The following is a 19,844-nucleotide window of genomic DNA, read 5'->3' as shown; positions in this document are numbered from 1 at the left end:
ATCTGTGGCTACCTGAACTGCAATATTGTGGGACTGACTGGCTCTGCAAGATGCAGGACTGGCAAGGATACTTAATGTTTTTCAGGGGCACGTAATTTTACTGATTTTTTTCAATGTTTTATTTAGCTGATTGTATTTGAAACCTCCAGGCAAAATGGTCCAGCAATTTTTGGAAAGGTGCTGAGGAAAAATATACCAGCCTCACTGCTTTCCCAAGGGAGAGGAGCACTAAGATGGGTATGCCCCAGCCAGCTATACTGGGTCTCACCATGCACCAATACAGATATGATTCTGCTCAGGAATGGGCCCAAGGTCATACTTCCATTCGATTAGTCGCAGGACAAGGACATGTTGCAGGAGGGTAGACAGTGATGACCTGATAGTAAGGCAAGCAGTCAAAATACTAAGTCTTCAACCATTTTGAACAGATTTGAACTGCTAGCGTGGGTTCATACTATGTCACACCCTGCATTACGTGGTCGAGGCATTTTTGACCTAGAGATCTTGAAACTAGACTTACTGTCAAAACACAGATCCATATTTAACCCCTACTGCTATTTCTCTTATTGACTCTCTCTTGTTTTCTGGCTTGAAAAGGCAGGAAGGGAAGGCTTAGACATTTCTTCTGACTTTGCTGTCCACCAGTGTGCTGGACATGCAGCTGAGCCAGAGAACGGAGTTGTGCAGTTCCTCTCATCTCAACAGCTCCTTGTGCCATTGGAAATGTGTTTGACGGTGTAATTTAGTTGAAAAATGCGTGTGCACATTCACAATGCAAGTTGTGTGCACAGACTACTGCTTTGTTTCCTTCTTCACAGTCCCAGGCTACAACATTTCTGAAGCACACAGGGAAGCCAAATTAACCTGCAGGTAAATTTGGCTGAGTGACACCACAGATGAACACGGCTCAGTCTTTGCTGTTCTCTCCTCCCCTCTCCAAGCTGCTATAAAAAGCCAGCTGGGCTCAAAATGATACAGTGAGACTTTCTTGGCAAGTTTCTTTATAACATGTTCAAGAAAACTAATTATTAGAAACACAGCCCACCTGGTACATATGCTCTTGCTCACACCACAACTAGTTCAGGTATCAGGCGGAAAGGAAATAACAGTAGGATCAACTTTTGACTTACAGGTAGTAACAGCCTCATCAAAAACAAGGCAGCTAACATTACCATGGGTAATAATAGGAACTCAGGATACCCTAGTAAAAAATCACAAAACACATAAGCCATAATCTTCCTAAATATTTGTTTCCCACTGAAATAAAAGCATTTGACTTCTAAGTGGTAGTTTAAAATAAAGGCAATAATTTGTTTCCAGCTGGTACAATCGTTTAATAAAATGCCTGCTGTGTCTCCAGGAATAATATTCTCCTTTCCCTGGCAACACACATAATTGCCCTGCTTTTGGACCACCAATTTGGTCCATCCCCAAAGCGTTCCTGCTCAAAGTACAAGATAGTCAAAGACAATAACTTGCCAGATGGAAGACAAAGAATAAAAAGCCAGCCTGAAATGTGCATGTGATATGAGGAGAAAAAAATGAGCAGAAGGCTGAAGCTGCTCTACTATTATAATAATTATGCATCTAATGTTTTAATAATAAGAAAAAAAAAAGCAGTCTGTCTCTCTTCTCATCTAAATTCAAATGCCACACTTCATAGGTGTTAATCTTAGCACCTCCAAGCTGTAAGGAGGTAGGAGCAAAGACAGCCTCCCAACTGCAAGAGATGGATGAGAATGCTACCTGGAGCTGGAGTTAATTATCTTGATTATGTTAATTGACATTGTTTGTCAACAGCCAAAGAAGAATGAGGTGCTAGGTGTTGCTGAGGGGTTATTGTAGGGCTGTTCGTAAGGCTGTTTTTTTTACAAAGGTGTCATTTACATAATGTATAATAATAATTTCTCTTCTCCAGGCTCCAGTACAAATATTTGAGTAATAAAAATAAAAGTGATTATGTTGTTTTTCTTTCCCAAAGTACAAGTAAGGGAAGAAAGAGGAATAAAACTCTGTATGGCAGAACTGTCCCAGTGGTGCAATACATTTTTCAACATTTTGATGAAGCAGTTTGTTTGGACCAAATAGCGGTGCGTCTGTGAAAAATTGTTATTTAGTACTTGGGGCCTGAAACCAACATGCATTGTTCCCAAGCAATGTGATCAAGTTTGAATAGGAAAAAAAGCACACGCTTTGCTTTCCTTTTCCCCACTTGCTTTTAAAAATGAAACTTTATATCAGGAGAGATCTATTTAATGGTATTTCTTGGAAAATCAATCAACAGCAGCTTCGCAGCGGCTGACACGCAGCTGGGTGATCATAACTCAAGCACACGTGCCTGATGGAGGAAAGGGAAGGTGGGAGTAGCTGTAGGTTCTGCAATTCAATGAGACAAAAAAAATCTCAGCCTTCAACAAATGGATCCATCACTCCTCTATGAGGACGTAGCAGCAATGGGAAAGCGTTGGCAAATAAATACTCCAGGAAATTCTGTTTAGCAACAAAGAACTGTGCTGTAAAGTGACATTTATAACACCACAAAAACATATTCAAAACCCAGCTAGGAACTCATTTATTACAGATTGCTGCTTTTGCTAGAATAAATGACCATTGGCCTGCTCACAACGATAGATAAAGCTCTTGACTAAATAACAGGTCCGACTTTTTTGCCCCTCCATCAGTCAAGAAGAACAGCGACCATTTAAAAATTTGCATATGTTTTCCAAAATGAGTAATATCTAAGTTATCTAATGGTTCTCACTAGCCCCGTTAATGAGATGATACCCCTTTATAAGAGTAGCAATAATTCCCTCAGCACGTTAACACTGTGGAAAGCTACGGTTCCTGGCCTTTTTTAGCCAAGACTCACCGGGGAACACCAATATCGCTGTAGCCCTGGCAGCACAGAGCCCCTCAGCAGGTTGGGTCAGGGCAGTCCTATCCACACTACTTGAGCACATTCACTTCAAGAGGTTCAGAGCACAGAAATTCCCTCAAAATCCTGGGCAAGCTCACTGCGACCTCAGCTAAACAGATATTTATCAAAGCATCTTTCCCCCGTCCCATCCCTCCCTCCTCAATTTTAAAATTGCACTTGTAATAGACCTACATTGCTTTCTTTCTTGTCTATAGACAAGGATCCATGCATGCATCCCCTATTTCTATGTTACTGTAATTTGAACTTCCATGAATATGCAGAACTCTAAGTGATAGAACTTGGAATAACTTTTAATTTAAGATAGAAAAGTCAGCAAGAAAGCAACACTCCCACCATTCTGTTCATTCCAGTGACTTAGTGTTCACCACTAAATATAACCTGAAACCTGATCTTTAGAGTAAGGCTGGAGAAAGGGAAAATACTGATGGGACAAAACTGAAGTATGTCATGGAAATATATGCATTTTGTCTAAAAATCAGAGGATTTTTTTTATATAAAGGAATATTCTTATAAAGACCAAAAAGTTTCCTTTTGAAATTTCAGTTTAAACAACTTATGGGGGGGGCGTGGAGGGGGAATCACAGCCACTGTACTTTGTACATATAAAGATGTCATTCTTTCCCAGGGAGCTCAGAGTCCAAATGGACAAGAAATGGAGATATAACATCCAGACATAGATCTAGACTGTAATACTTTCACTGGCACTAATTTATGGCATAGATAATCCCGCTGATGCTAGGATAGCTGATGAAATACTGAGGAAGCTTCTCTGTTTATGCACTAAGCAGGCGTAGCTAGCTCCAGCCTGCCTGCCTGCTGGGCCCGGAGGCGAGCGAAATGCAGAACAGCAATAATTTAGCTCTTTAAAGAATTCTTTACACTTTCACATAGTAAGAAGGAAGCTCAAACAAGTCATAAGGCCATCATGTCACTAAGACAAATCAGCTCCTTGACTTTGCAGGTAAGTTACCAACCAATTTCCAAACGAATGCTGTTTGGGTAAGGATTTCTGTTCAGAGGAAGTAAGTATATTTATCATCAGCCTCCTTCACAGAGGTCTAGCAGCTCTAACATGGCAAACAAATGACCATAGCTGACATTCATCAAATCCAAACCTGGAACAAAAAGAGTCTTTCACATCTAAATTGCTCTTCCTCCCTGGCCAGGATTGACTGACATCAGCACTCTCTCGGGACAAGATCCCAACTCAGGTGGCTGATATTAGACATGAAATTTCTCACTGCCGTGGAGCAGAGATGTCACCCTCTGTGTTCAAAATCACAGAAACCAGCACAGTCCAAGTTAGGAGGCACTACCCAAGGTCGGCTGGTCCAGTTCGTGCTCTGAAGTCAACATAAAATCTCTGACAAACTAAAATAAAAATGGGTTGCAAGAGGCTTTTCTTCCTCAAAGAAGAAGACGCTTTCAAATTAAAGACAACCCTCTAAAGGAAATTCTGGACAAAAACCTGAAGTAGTAACCCCTTTCTATTTCTTCTCAACCTATTTATTAATACATTATATGCTATCTTCCTTTCCCCAGAAATCACTTGCTCTCTCACTGTGATACAGCCACTTTCTAAAACAGAAGTGCCACTATACATACATACATATATGGCATATATGGCATATCCTCCTGCCTCTGACACTCTCAGAAGCTGCATTTTGCCTTCAGCCCTCAGCAATCAAGATCCCCCCTCTCTGCCTGCCCAGGGCTGACTTTCATTTCTGTCCCCATATTCTTCCCTTACTCCCCCCAGAGAGCAGCTGCATCACAGCAAAGCCTAAACTGGCAGCAGATTTATTGGGCTGGCCTCTGCTCTGCTCAAAATTTCACCTCTAATATTAGCACGTCTTGCTGGTGTGCACCCATCATCGGTTGAGAGCCAAAATAAGCACAGAAATCATTCAGAATCACTCACATGAACGTGGCAGCTTTTTAAAAATTTGCTTTAAGCACAGACATTAGGGAGAGACTAAGGCATTTTATCTGTGCCTGAAGAAATTGGAGGCAAAATTTGCCTTGCCTAATCTATGCAGCACACAGGTCTCTTATCTACTGGAAAATACAAGATAAAACAAACAGCCCCCAGAAGCAATGCAGCAAAGAAACCCTCCAGTAAAATGTGCCACCAGAAACCCAGCAAGAAAAGCATTTTCTTGAAAGGTTTTTCCCTAGCTGGGGGCAAGGACAGAAGTGCACAAAACAGAGGTTGCACTTCCTTTTTTGGGAATGGTTCGCTGCGGTTTTAAAGAACAGAAAATGTGCTGTGTCAGCCATTGGCAGAGGAAAAGAGTAAGTTATACTATTTTCAGCGATAGATCTAAACCTTTGTTTGGTCTGGCTGCTTCCTCAATGAGGAAAGGGTTACTTCTTAACCTCCTGTCCTCAGCGGCATTACTCCCACCTCCTTTATTCTTACACAGTCAGGCACTTAAGAAAGCAGAACACGTCCTCCGGGTGACTCACTATGGCTCAAAAAAAAACCCTGTTCTTTTAAAAGATACCCTAAGATGCGGTTGAGTACCACCTACTGCATGCACTTGAGGAATCTCTTCTGATAAGTTATACTATATATACACATATGGCAGGAAATGCAGAGATTTTTCTGCAAAGGGCTGCAGGGTGATGCCATATTTGCACTGATTGATTTTTGAGCCCTGATGCCACTAACTTGTCACCACAAATGGCAGAAATTAGCACCTCTGATTTTTTGTATTCTCAAGCTTGGCAAGTATATTTTTAAGATATTACTGATTGTTCCACAGGAGCAAAATTGCTGCCTGTGGAAATTATAGCTAATTCCAGCCTAAACCTAAACTTTCCTCTTTGTAGGAAAATAAAAAGGAAAAACTCAATAGAGAAAATACTGCATAAAATCACCATTCTCTTGTACTCTTCCCTGTCACACACGTTCTCCTCCAGCTTTAACCATGTGCTTAGATTCTGATGACACAAAAGAGAAGAAATTCTGCTTCTTACATCTGCATGTCAATAGCACTAGTAACATTGCAGTCTCATTGCTGTCTGTCTTGTCTCACTGATGATACCAGAAGTCAGTTTTATGTGAGTATTCAGTTAAGGTTTTATATTCCACGACATTCTTATATTATTTTTTCTTTATGTTACATACATTCTCTACAAATTACTTTACCTGCTTTTATGACTGTTTTGAAGCTGTTTTTATTGCATGAGCAAAAAAGTGTTAAAGACTAGCCGCATCTAAACAAAGCAAAGCCTACAGAAGGACTTTGGCATTAACAAAGCTCCTATTACCACATTTAAGCTCTGGCGTGCGGCCTTCCCCGTGGAGCCTGCCTGGCCTCCAAGTTGCGTGCCATGCTTTGGGCCTTGGCTTTGGAACCAAACCTCCAGTCCTTTGGGAGAAAAAAACCTCTGAGAGCAATGAGTATCCTGGAGTGACTTTCTTCACCATTCCCATGGGAACCTGCTTTGAAAGATTTAGTGGTGTTGAAGTGGCAGCTCTCTCCTGCACGGCATGGTCTGGTGTTCAGCTGTTTCAGTAACAAACTGCCACCAAAAACATGGGTCCCATTTCTCAACCTTCTGCTCCTTGCACTGAGCAAGTTTCTTAGAAATGTAGGCCATCAAAAAGAGTAATTTTCTGTAAGTTTAATTCTCAGCCCTGGTTCATTGTGGAAGCAAAGGAAGTGGCAGCGAGGTAACCATCTTTTTTGAAGACAATTAGCCTTTGGATTGGTCTGACATTAACCATGAAGTGAACCCTCAGCCTTTTGTGGAGTTACTACTTTTCCTCCAGACAAGGTCCCTGGCCCAGGAAGCCTCTGCCAGGTCTAGCCGTGTGCTAGAAGAGACAGCTATCCAAAGGTGGAGCCATCCAGCTCAGAAGGGGGTTTTGTTTGCTCTTCCCTGATTTTCTAGTTCTACATTTTGAAACAGGAAATCTATTTATTCTCCATGTCCAAGTAGGAAAAAAAAAAAAAAGGGCAATTACTAAAAGCAAGGCTTTTTTATTTTTAATACCACACACCTATTTAGACCACACACTTATTTAGAGAGAGGCTTACCATCCTCCATACCTTTCCTTCTTTGCTCATTCACTTCATCCACTTAGCTGAGTATCTAGAATAGGTTCTACGTTGGCTCCAACTTCTTCCTAACCCACGGTTCACTCAGTTTCTTTAGCCTAGGCTTTTCCCTTGTCTTTCCTGCCTGCAGGGCTGGTTTCCTCGGCTGCTTCAGCAGAGCACTTTGGTGTCACGCAGGAGACAGATCCCTATCTGCCCACAGTGAAAAGGACGTGGAGAGCTTTCTGCTGCTGCCTCAACACTCTAAACCTCAGCAGCATCCTGTCCCTGTGGGACCTCCATGAAGATGACACGTAACTGGCATTCCAGACAACTTGCATTGGAGACTGCCTCCCACGGAGTGTGCTGTGAGTCAGCTTTGTGTGGCCACCATCAGAAATGATGCATGGCTCGTGTTAACATAACCACGCAGCACAAGCCAGAGTGCAGCTTCAGGCAGGCCACTTGCGATGGCAACTCTTGTGTATCTGTCTGAAAAAGTCCCTACCAGTCCTAGTTTGGAGATATTTTTTTTTCCAGGCAGAAGTAGGTTCTCTTTGGAAGGGGAAAGCTGTCAAAAGAATATACACAAACTGGATTCTAACGTTGCATAAAAAGAAGATATGATTCATAAGACCTTGGACAGTAATTCTCTGGATTACTGGAGGCACTCCTCCCTTCAGGACCAGATATCTCATGGTGTTTGGGGGAAGGTAGCCGTCATGCTGATGGACATGCATCATCTTATTAGCAAGTTTGCTGATGATACCAAACTGGGAAGAGTAGCCGATAGCCCAGAGGGCTGCGCTGCCATCCAAAGGGACCTGGACAGACTGGACAACTGGGCAGCGAGAAATCTTATGAAATTCATCCAGGCCAAGTGCAAGGTCCTGCACTTTGGAAGGAATAACCCCAGACACCAGTATGGGCTGGGGACTGACCTTCTGGAGAGCAGCTCTGCAGAGAGGGACTTGGGTGTCATGGTGGACAACAAGTTGACCATGAGGCAGCAGTGTGCCCTCGTGGCCAAGAAGGCCAATGGGATCCTGGGGTGCGTTAAGAAGAGCATCTCCAGCAGGTCGAGGGAGGTGATCCTGCCCCTCTACTCAGCCCTGGTGAGGCCGCATCTGGAGCATTGTGTCCAGTTCTGGGCTCCACAGTATAAGAGGGATGTGGAGCTTCTGGAGAGAGTCCAGGGCAGGGCCACAAGGATGATCAGGGGCCTGGAACATCTGCCCTATGAGGAGAGGCTGAGGGAGCTGGGCCTGTTCAGCCTGGAGAAGAGAAGGCTGAGAGGGGACCTGATCAGTGTCTATAAGTACCTCAAGGGAGGGAGTGAGGAGGATGGTGCTGGTCTCTTTTCAGTGGTGGCCACTGATAGAATTAGAGGAAACGGCCACAAACTGAAGCACCAAAAGTTCCACATGAACTTAAGGAAAAAATTCCTAGCAGTGAGGGAACAGGCTGCCCAGAGAGGTTGTGGAGTCTCCTTCTCTGGAGATCTTCAAAACCCGCTTAGATGCAGTCCTGTGCCATGTGCTCTAGGTGACTCTGCGTGTGCAGGGGGGTTGGACTAGATGATCTCTAGAGGTCCCTTCCAACCTTAAGCATTCTATGATTCTATGATCCTATCACTGAAAAGTGGAGCAGGGAATCTCCTTACCAGTGGGATGAGGGGTGCACCAGCAAGAATGATGTGAAACACCTCACTAACACCACCCCTGAAAGGACCTCTGCTACCATGGTCTACACCCTTGAACCACTAGTTGCACTTGAGCCTCTGCTACCATGGTGTACACCAAACGTGAACCTGATACATCCTTTACCTCCTTTGCCTATCCTCAACCCATAACGTGCTTTGCATAAACTGAGGACATGGTTGAACTTTCTGCAGTCACCAGACTAAGGCTGCATCTGCAATGAGAAGGCAGGAGGGGTATCACTATCCTGACACTGTAATAGCGGGTAGTGCATGGGGAAAGGATGGTATCTTGAAAAGGCTGGACTTCTAATCATACTGCAGTGGTGCAACCAGCACCATAGTGTATATATAATTCATTTTTATCAGCAAGAATTCAGAGTTTGATAGAAAAAAAAAGTGGTTGTTAAAAATTATGTCCATTCTCGAAGTGCCCTGGAGCACTACATGGATTCCCTCAAGGACTGTGACAAAGTGCAGCAGTGATCCTGTCCTGCGCATTAAGGCGATGACTAGCTGCTAATCTGCAAGAGACTCATCCTGGTGCCAGGGTTATCAAGTCAAGTCTCAAAGATAAAGCTGTTGAGTGGCCCTGCAGCAGCCTCACAGTACAGCAACAAACTTGGGGTAAGCAGCATGATGTGACCCAAAGGGGCAGCATGCACCTGCATACTGTGCATCTTCACTTAGTGTGGTTCAAGAAGAGGCTCTTGTCTCTCCATCTGCCTGTGTTCCTTCATCTGCTCAGCCACTCGCTCCATTCAGTCCAACTCTCTAAGTACACTTATTCGTAGAAAGACTTTGCTGTGATAATGCAATGGGAAAGGTACATCTCAGTCACAATTGACAGGAAATACACTGGACAAAACATAAGGACTGAAATCAAGACTCGGCTGAAAAATCTGCAGGATCACTCACACATTCATACTTTACTCAAGGTTAGTTTTCCCCTTCTCTGCCACCCTTTATTCATCTTCGTTTGGTTCTGGTGCTTTACAGTCTATTTACATTTTTCCAGACAGAGATGATGTTTTTCTCACTGAAAAGTGCTATTGCTATTTCACTAATCAGTTTTACCCCCTGTGCTGTACTTTCACTATCACAACAGCAGCAGCATCTCAGGTCCTGTGTGTAGACAACATATACTAACAGATTTAATGGTCTAAACTACCCCAAAGACAAAGGTTCCCTCACACAACTACCCTTTTTTAGTGTTTGTTCCATTTGCTATCCAAATGTCAGTGTTCATTGTCTGCAAAACGGCTGTTGAACCAATGATTATGATGTGGCGTATTTCCTTTGAATGACAGAGCCTGCACAATGACTTTTCTCCAGCACACTCAGCAGTCAGCATTAAATATTCTTGGCACATAGCCTGTATAATAACACACGTACTGAGACCTGCCAGCATTGGAAAGTCCCTAAGTCTCAGGAGCTAAGATTCATTGCCAGCTATTCTTAAAATTTTCTCACCACTCCACCCAGTTTCTTGGGTCTTCCCACCCACTACAATCTTAAAACTGCCTTTGTGGAGTTTCATAAAACTTCCCGAGACAGTTTTGGATGAGTGGAGAGCACTCGAACTCCCCCTTGAATTGAATGACTCTGTGGGCCAACAGAGCTCTCCTTGCCTTGGCGGATGGGGTTTGAGTGGGTACCGTTTTGCTTCTCTTTGGTACCACTTAGGTGCTCCTCCTGGGTGTGTGAGTCTCTGAGATGGGAGATGAAGGGTGCAGGAAAAGTCAGAAGAAAGAACTGCTCTAATCCACCCACTACCCCTTTTAAACCAGGGGATGAAGGCAAGTCCTGTGAGATGCTTCACATCATTAACTTCCCTTAAGTCTAAGGGAGAGGAGGGCACTTGTGCAACTTGTAACAACTACAGGCTTAGCACTTCTCAATACTAAATCCAAATTTAACTGCTGGTGGAGGAACACATAAGAAATAAGAACATCACCTACTTCTTAGCACGGATCACCCTTTTTCTCATGTCGCATTGCGCTCTGCACAACAAAGAGATTTCACAATCAGGAACCACAATTCCCTTTTCACTAAGGGCTCTGAGCATGATGAGAAACACCAGGGGAAACAACCACATGGGAAATAAGAGAGCCCCTCTTGTGGCATTTCCAACTCAAACAAAATCAGAAGGTATGAAAAATCTCACATACTTTTCACTTTGGCTCTCTACCCACAGTGGTTAGGATCAGCTTTGAAGAACCACCAGAGTGTTTGATCAAAGTTTTCTGGATAAGGCTGTTTGGCGCATTAATGCAGAATCACATTTTTTTAAATGAAAGGTGTGGGTTTTCCTTAAACAGATGCCTGTAAAGGCATCTAACTCCTGAAGGCTTGAGTATCCTGGTTTAACCAGTTTCAGTCAGTGAGTCAGTTCTAAGATAAAGCTTACTAAGAAAAACATAGTTCATTTGCTCTTTCTTAGAAGCTTTTCTCTACAGTTCCCTGGCTCACCTGTTACAACATTTAGGATTTATCTGAGGAATGAACCCTAGCAGAGGCCTCATATGAATCACCAGAAAAGATTGTTTTGTTGCCCATTTCTATTTTAGACCCTTGGCTTCAACATTCGGCCTTCAGTTCTTGCAGTGAGCATTGCCAGACTTTGGGTTTTTTTTTTCTATTAAATGGCCTTTTTCTTTTTTTTTCTTTTTTTTTTTTTTTTGTCCTCTCCCCATAGGTATATAAAAAGTACCTGCAAAACATTTCAAGCAACTGCCCATGCAAAACTTATTTCTCTAATGATTCTGCGTGTATCATTTTGCCTGCCTAACTATAGTCCTTTTGACTGTCCTTTCTTACATAGCCTGAAAAACTGCTCTATTAAAAACGAACAAGCTGCAAGCTATCATGAGGCTGAGCTCCAAAGAGTTTTCCAGCACAGTTTCCATAATGGTCTGTGTACGCAAGCAGATGTCGATCTTTATTGTTGAATTATCTGATTAAAATACAATGCCTTTTTTAAAAAACAGAAATGACTGATCCAAGGAAAAAAGAGATAGCCACCTAAACCAGTCTCTGTTGGTATTTGCTGGTGTTTATGAATACCCTATCAAAAGTACCAAACCTGCTTTCATGCTCTAACATTTTAAGCTAATGTTTTTTTTTTTTTTTCTTAAAGGAAAGAACTATCTAGAAAGAATTCCGGTTATAAGATATTATATCACCATAAATATTAAAGCAACTGGGCATTCGTTAACATGCTTTTTAGATATTCAGCTGTTAAGGTTAAGTTAAGGAAACAAATTTCTTCTTGTCTTGCAACAAACTTCAAGAATTTTACAAAAAACTACCTATGGAGATTCTTTTTAAAGTAACAGTAAAAATGATTTACAAAACATTCAGGGCTTGGAAGGCTCTCAGGTTGAAACACAGCAAAAAAAAAATTGTCAAAAGCCAACAGTGTAAGTGGAAAGTTTAAAAATAAAACACCTCAAATATTAGTGACCTGATGAAGAAGTCAAAGGTATCACAGCCGTTCAAACTACTGAGCACATTTGGGAAATTGAACACATTTCCCTAGCAAACTGATTAAATGGATGTTGTATTATCCATACCAAAATTTAATACTGTTGTGTCTATTTCCGCAACTTCTATATTTTGGAAGAGCCATCTTGGCAGTCTCCTTTCTTCTCTCCTATCCAGTTTAAGGTTTCAAGGTAGGAGTAGCACCTCCTTAATGATGGGGATCTTTAATGATGAGGATCAAAACGAAGGATACAGAAAGCTCCCAGCATCCCTTAGGCCTATCTTCACACACACTGCATAGCAACAGCCCATAACATCCACCATACATTTAAATTCATATTTCACTCTTCCCTAATGCAGAAACGCCCCTGTTGTCCCCTGCCTTGTCCTCATCTGCTGAGGAGATCAGTGGGTGCAGGAACTCACTGGGTGGTAGCAGCAGATGTGGGTACTCGCTTGAAGGCTGCATCAGCTGCCCCTTTTTTACCCTATGTGGCTGCAGCTTCTCTGCTATCTTGTGAGTTGAGCCAAGACTGTCCAATGCTGTTAAAGAGGGGAAAGAGAAATGTAAAAAAAACTATACTTCCATATTTGTACAAGCAGGGACAAAAAATTTTCTTTTGCAGTTTCATTTTAGTGGTAATTATTGTCTGTCTACTAATTACATGACAGATGTTTTCAGACCTATAGACAGAGTACATATATAGGGTCAACTGATGTATGAAACACTCATTTCACTCAAAATATCACTGTTGTCAACCATGAGTTCAGGAAACTGGGGGTCATTTCTGTAACATAAGATGAACACAGTCTTTCTTACAAAAGGAATCAAATCGAAGGCAACTTGCCACCCAGAACTCCAAGAATATGTGAAGGGAGAGGACAAAAAATGTTGTTCACATTCAGTCAGAAATAAAGAATACCACAATTACAAGCAAGGTCACCTTCTCCCTACTCAGACTCTCTGTCAGGAACACAAAGTGAGAAGAAAGTATAAGATGTTAGAGTCACTTATCCTCTGGCTCTATTTTTTTGTCTAATTAACTAAATGAGTGAAACCCAAGGAGGAGTTCAGGGCCTACATACCAGCATCATGCATTTCATAACTGCACCAAGAGAACAACTCTGAAAACCAATCACAGGATACTTATTAAAGAAGCCTTCTGATGTTGTCCCTCATAGCAAAAACCTGCTGGATGCCCCAAATTACTCTTTCACATCTCATTAAATTATATCAGCTGTTTGTTGCTAGCATATTCTCCCTGCAGCCTGATGGCTTGGTAACCAAAGCTGCTGGAAACCTGTTTAATTGCTCAATTGTTTATTTTTTTATTTTTACTTTTTTAAGAACATCTTAGGTAATGGGTGGAATATTGTAATTTGTTAGAAAAGGCGCACAGATGATTAAAACAGAAGAGGAAAAATAGCAGAAAGTACAAATCAGAAAATCAATGTTGCATTAAGGTTTTCTTCTTCTTTTTTTTTTTTTCCTAGGTTCTTTTCAGCTCCTTTTTTTTTATGTTCTTGACCAAAGACCTCTCGGGTAAGGAAATGTCCATAAGGTGTTTCCTGAACAAGTCTCCTCAATTACTTTTCTGCCTCTGCAATTCAAACACTTAGAGGATTCTTTCGAGCAGCCCCAGCAGCAGCATTAGCTGAGCAACTGGTGTGGTCTCGTTACTCTAAACCGCTTTGAAAAGTCACAGCCTGCAATCATCTCACATGCCACTGTCCACTCCGGCTTAAAGGCAGAGGGAAGGAAAAAAAAAACACCCTTGGAGAGGCCTATTAAATAAACTTGCTTTCACAACAGTAAATTCCTAATAGATTTGATTTACTAAAGCAGCGCTCCCAAACAGTCCCGTTTGTTTTCAATCACTTTTATAAGTCTCAGACTAAAAAGCCTGGCCAGGATACCTGTGGGTGTACACACATATAAATTATCGTGAGAGACTGAGTTTTTTCAGGACTTCTTGACAGCATGCAGCTTTTTTTTTTTTTTTACCTTATTTTTCACATTTCAATAAAATCTATTTGGCTGCATGTCCATTCTTAATGGCCCTCTTTTGTTAGTGTTTCTATATTACTGTGAAGACACGTGTCACTTAATAAAAGACACAGACATGAAGGGTCTTGGATCTGTATCGATGTAGATGCATGATCAGCTAGACACTCACTTTATATTTATTGCATTTGACTGGGGAAAAACAATCTCCTTTTCACTGGAAACTCCAAAAATATTCTTCGCATAAGAAGAGATCTTTAAGGCATTATTTAAAATGGATGGGCACTGAATGTGACACATTCAGTTTCTACTCTCATGCTTACCAGTCTCCAGCTAAAACATTAAACACTTAACCCTGAAGACCCCTGAAGGGATTCTGAACAACCCCTCCTCGGGGATAGAAATAATTATCTCCCAAGCTTTAGGTACCAAGGGTTTAGAAGTGGGACTCTAAAAAGAACCAATTAAATGAGAAACTGCACCAGAGCGTGGTCTGCTGAAAAGCTGACCTGGTGGGCTGCAATGCATTGCTGGGAAGGAACAGGCATGCAAAAATGAGAGTGATCACTAAAAGGTGACAGATTCATAGACCCAATCCTCAAAACCGCCAAGCTCAGGAACATATCTGCTGGATACACAGAGGGGAACTTTTGGCATGAGAAGGCCTAATTTGATGGGGTCGGGTCCAGCCCTCCCTGAAAGGTTATGCAGAGCAGCCAGGCTACAGGAAGTCTAGAAAGCTCTGCTTTGCTTTGCTAGGCTACAGCTGGCTCTTCCGAATTTGTCTTTCCCACCCTCCAGGTTAGATTAGCGCAAAGGAGACATTCACATAGTTGGGAATATATTGTTACCAAATTTATAAGTACATTTTCAATGAGGGAAAAAAGGAAAGACAGGTATTCAATAGAATGCTTTCTACATCCTCCTTCAACTCTGGCTACTGCTTGTCAAAAATTACAACATAGCACACTGAACCATATCTCTAACTCTTCAGATATATGTGTGCATGCAACATTTGTCCTTTGCTATACCTACACAGTGAGGTAATAAATGAAGGAATTTCTTTCTGCTTTACAGAATGGGCCAGATCCATAGCTGCAGCATCATGAGGCTCATTCCCACAGGCTTCAATATCCGTTCTCTACCTTTACCAAGCTTTCCAGAATCCCTGCTTTAGTGAAGCTTGACAGGCTGGAGAGAGGAAGCTTCCACTCATCAGTGCAATTGAGCGGCACACTGTTTAAGTCAATGAAAACTAAATAGAAATGAGTCTGGAATAACACAAGCCATAAATTCACTAAAGATCAGTCAGCTATCCTTAGTAAACATCTAATAGGAAGAAGCAGGGAAGGAAATAGAAGCTGAAAAAGAGAGACTTTTTTATTTACATTTAGACTTTAAGCTATTATTCATGGCAAAACTTTAAATATTTACAGAGAAGTTAAGTAATAATGCTTGAAAATTCTGAGGGGAAAACATTGCAGATAGTTACACACGCATCCTGCTAAGTAAGTATTTGAGTGGTTTTCATGTAAGATTTCTATTAAGAAAAGAATAAGAGAAAGAACGTGTTTTCAAGTATGATTCTGCATGCAGCAAGAGCTTAGGTGTTGGTAGGAGAGTCAGCATCAATCAATTTACCTTCCAGTTAGATGAAGTCCCAAAGTCAAATTTAACTAGAAGTAAATAAATTGTACTTTTACTGAAACAGTGGGCCACAGCAGTTGTGTAAAATCACACACTGAGCATACAGCTATAACAGATGCAAATAGCAATTTGCTATCAGCTGGAGAGTAGCCACGACTTTGAGTCCAAAACATTCAAAACAATTCTGTCTTCAAGGTTTCTCGGAAAGGCAAAGCACAGCAGGAAAGGCAGCTAACAACAACAGGGGTGCTACCGTTATAGTCATGTATATACGTCTTGCAAAAGGCTGCTCCCTTTTAACCTGTACATCTAAGGTTGGCCATGGACTGAATGGAAACATCGCTGTTGAAGTGGATGGTGCTCATCTCAGCAACTTGATTTATCCTCTATACTGAACCAAAGCAGCCCACCATTTGAAGACTAATTGGTGTCTATTATTTGTCTGTATGCACCTGCTTTCAGACCAATTTACTCTGCATGACATTTATGCTGTTATTTACCTCACTATCAAACAGACTTTCGGAGTTTCAAGGGTCAGCAAAAGTTTGCAGGAAGTGATTAAAAATTGTTTGACTGAAGCTGATTGCCAGCTCTCCACCCATTCAAGGCCAAACAGCTGCCAGAGTGCATGTGGTGCAGTTGTTGTGTCTTTACTTCTTTTCATCTATCTGTGCGTGAAAATTTTGCATTTTTCCTTTGCTGGAAAAAAAAAAAAAAAAAACCACCACATATGTATTCTGTCCTTCCTATCTGGCACAGTAAGTAAATATGGATAAAAGATAGTTGCCAGATTTGGGGCATGAATGTGACAAGATACCATGAATAGTTCATGCAGTGACAAAACCGTAACTCTGACCTTTCAGCTGAAACAAAAGAGGAAAGACTCTTTAGGGCAGTGTAACCACCGGCTTCTCTGAAAATGAGAAGTGTTGATTATTATCCTAGCCTTGGGGGAAAATTGCAATTCAAAAAATGCTTGTTCTTGTCACAGTAAATCTTGAACGCTTTTAATGAAAGTTTCTCTGCTTCATGAGTATCTCCTGCTAAAAAAAGAGGGCAGCACATTAATATGGTGCTTCAGATATCCTTAAAGTCAGGTTTAATTGGAGCAATTCCCTCCAGTGAATCGAAAGATGACATTCGTCTTCACCGCCTGGTTGGAATGTTAAACTGAAAGCAGGGCTGAAATGTCAAGGTAAAATAATGCTAATAATTATTCTGAATGTTACACTCCCCTTGACCTTGGAATTTAAGAGACTGAGATGGAGGCTTTGTCAAAAGTCAGGAACTCATCTGGAGATTTCATTGACATTTATGATTAATGTAATCTGCCAGCATTAGGGAGGAGATGTAGAATATGCTATTAGTTTTCAGCATGAAGGTAATTTCCTCTTATATTGTTGTGTGATCTATAGATAAAGAGTACAGAACAACATACCACCTGTAACATTGCTGTCATCTTTGGAGAGGACATGAAAAAGCTTAACATAATAACTATAAACATCTGTAAAATAAAATTAATATCAATGCCATGAAAGAGAAGAAAAAAAATCTGCATTTTTTACAAGCATGATTTCTGTTAAGACACAAAAAAATAAGGCACAAACCAGCCTGTTGCTTCACTCACTCTAACATCTTGTCATCACAGAAGATTTTCCACTTCATTTGCAACTTAACACCAGAAAGATAACTCTGTGGGACGAAGATTTTATATATTAGTGTCCTGAAGCAACTCTTACAGCCTTTATTTGCACCTCATGTGACAGAGAGAGGTCTCCCCCACTGACGGCAAATGCAAGGCAAGGAAAGCCTTAAGTCTTCTTTGGAAACGTCGGGGGAAACTCAGCACTCGCAGCTCCCATAAACAGCAGTGGAAGAGGACAGTGCTCTTTTGTGCTCCTCCTTTGATCACATCATACTCCACAGAAATGAAATGCTGCATTTGTGGACAGAGGCGAGAATGAATGCAAGTGTTGGCTACCACCCTTGCTGGCACTAGCAGAGCCAACTTTTCCTGCAAGTTCAGTCTCCTAAAGATCAAAATGATCTGTGATATCCCAAACACGTCAAGTAACTCTTTTTAAATTCACCCATCAAGTTTGACCATTTTAAGTTTATGCAGTTAGGTACCTTTAAAAGTAGAATCCTATTGAAGATTCTTATAAGAATGTCTCAAAAGCAATGATGTATCCTAAAAATGACATTGGTGTAGCTCATTCTCCATTTTGATTCAATGGTAAACATTATCTGTTGGGACTAAAAATAAGATATCAAAGCGAAAGAAAAGGCAACACACGTATTAAAACTGCAATTTTCCTAAGTTAGTTTGGTACTAAAATAATGTGAAACAGTGGAGATTCTTTGCTTTAGGGCCTGCCTAGAAAGCATTTAAAATATCAAAGCATTTTCTGTTGTTACATTTTTAATTTTGTCCCCTACAAATCATGGACACATATTTTGAACTCTTACAGATCTTAAGGTCCATTTTAGACTATTCAATAAATGTCAGAACTTTTAAGGATGGTATGACTAATTATTGCAGTCCTTAAATGGATTGTTTATAGACTTTAGCTCATTAAGTGCTTTGTGCGAGTTTCCTAAACCACATCTGAAAGTCTCATTAATAAATTTTATTAAAAGGATTTTGGAATTATTCCGGCCTATTGAGGACTTTTCCATTTAATGTATTCTTTCTGTGTTAGAAATCTTTACAGACTTCTCTTGCTAAATACTTATCTCTCTGAAAACTTCAGACTCAAACTCGTTTCTATCAAACACAAACAAAATGAGATCATAGACACAATTAGTGCCTTAACTTCGGAAACTGAATGGATGTTTAGATATCATATAACATACAGCACTCTCCAAAAAAAGAATGATAAATATTGCCTGAAACAGACAGATCAGATCTTTCAGATGAAAGGAAGCATACTGTATGGTAGGTGGCTCTCCTTTTTTAATATTCAGTCACTGTGACACATATGCACATGAAGCAGCTATTTGCATACACCAATACAGAGACAGACACTAAAAATGGCCATCTGTATCTTATACGTATCCTGTATACATGAGCAAATACGGTAATTGCCTGCTTATCCTCTGGGAATAATTGCATGATTTCTCACTTTTTTTTTCTCCAGGTGTGTAGCCACTCAGGAGGTATCTAGACAAGAGAAGGATCTAGACATAGAGTCACAGTGAGCTCCCCCTTCCAGCCTTGGGAGCCTGAGGTTTTGAAGTAGAGAAGCAGCTAACTGCACTTTCACACGTCATCCTCTAATAAAGCGAGAGAAAGCATGGGATAATGAAAAGATGAGATTAAGTGAACCTGTCCAGAAAATGCTGCAAAAGTCATTAAGCGCAGAAAAGAGCTGGCAAAATATATGAACTCCAGAGAAAACAGTCCACCCAGACCGTTCTGCTGGACATGGAAGACATCCTGGAAGCAGTGGCCGAGTTGTTTCTTAACCTTCCCATCTGGAAAACAGCCTGCAAGAGGCTATGGACAAAACCCACAGACTCATGCATTTTTTCCTTCAACAGTTACTGCTATCAGTGCAGCACTAGTGGCAGCAATGCCAGAGGCAGCAGGGACCAACGTTAGGAAGAGAGCATCTTCAACCAGCCATGTAGCATTTTGGACATGTTTGTGTGCCCCCAGCAGCCAACATACCACAGCTTGGAAACACTTAAAGCTCCAATCAAGGCTAAACAGTAGATATTTGAGCCAATAACCAGTGCAGTAACTCAACCATTGCCCTGATCAGCACTCCTTCCAAGATGTGTAGGGGAAACGAGGTGGGGAAATGAAGGTTTAGTACCAAGGGCTCCCCAGCCTGGCTCCCCCAATTACTGCCAGACACAGTGGCTAAAAGTCTCCATAATCTCAAACAACTCAGGTGTTTTGCAAAACTTGCACACAGACATCTTACTGGCAAATTGCTTCAAAACAGACAGAACAGTATCATCCCTACAGTTTGCAGGGATGAGAGAGGGAGATGAACTATGAGGTCAAGGTAT

This window comes from Tinamus guttatus, unplaced genomic scaffold (assembly GCF_059628265.1).
Source record: "Tinamus guttatus ecotype Peru unplaced genomic scaffold, ASM5962826v1 Tinamus_guttatus_pri_ptg000497l, whole genome shotgun sequence".
In the NCBI taxonomy this organism is placed as follows: Eukaryota; Metazoa; Chordata; class Aves; order Tinamiformes; family Tinamidae; genus Tinamus; species Tinamus guttatus.
Note: the sequence above shows the minus strand (reverse complement) of the source record.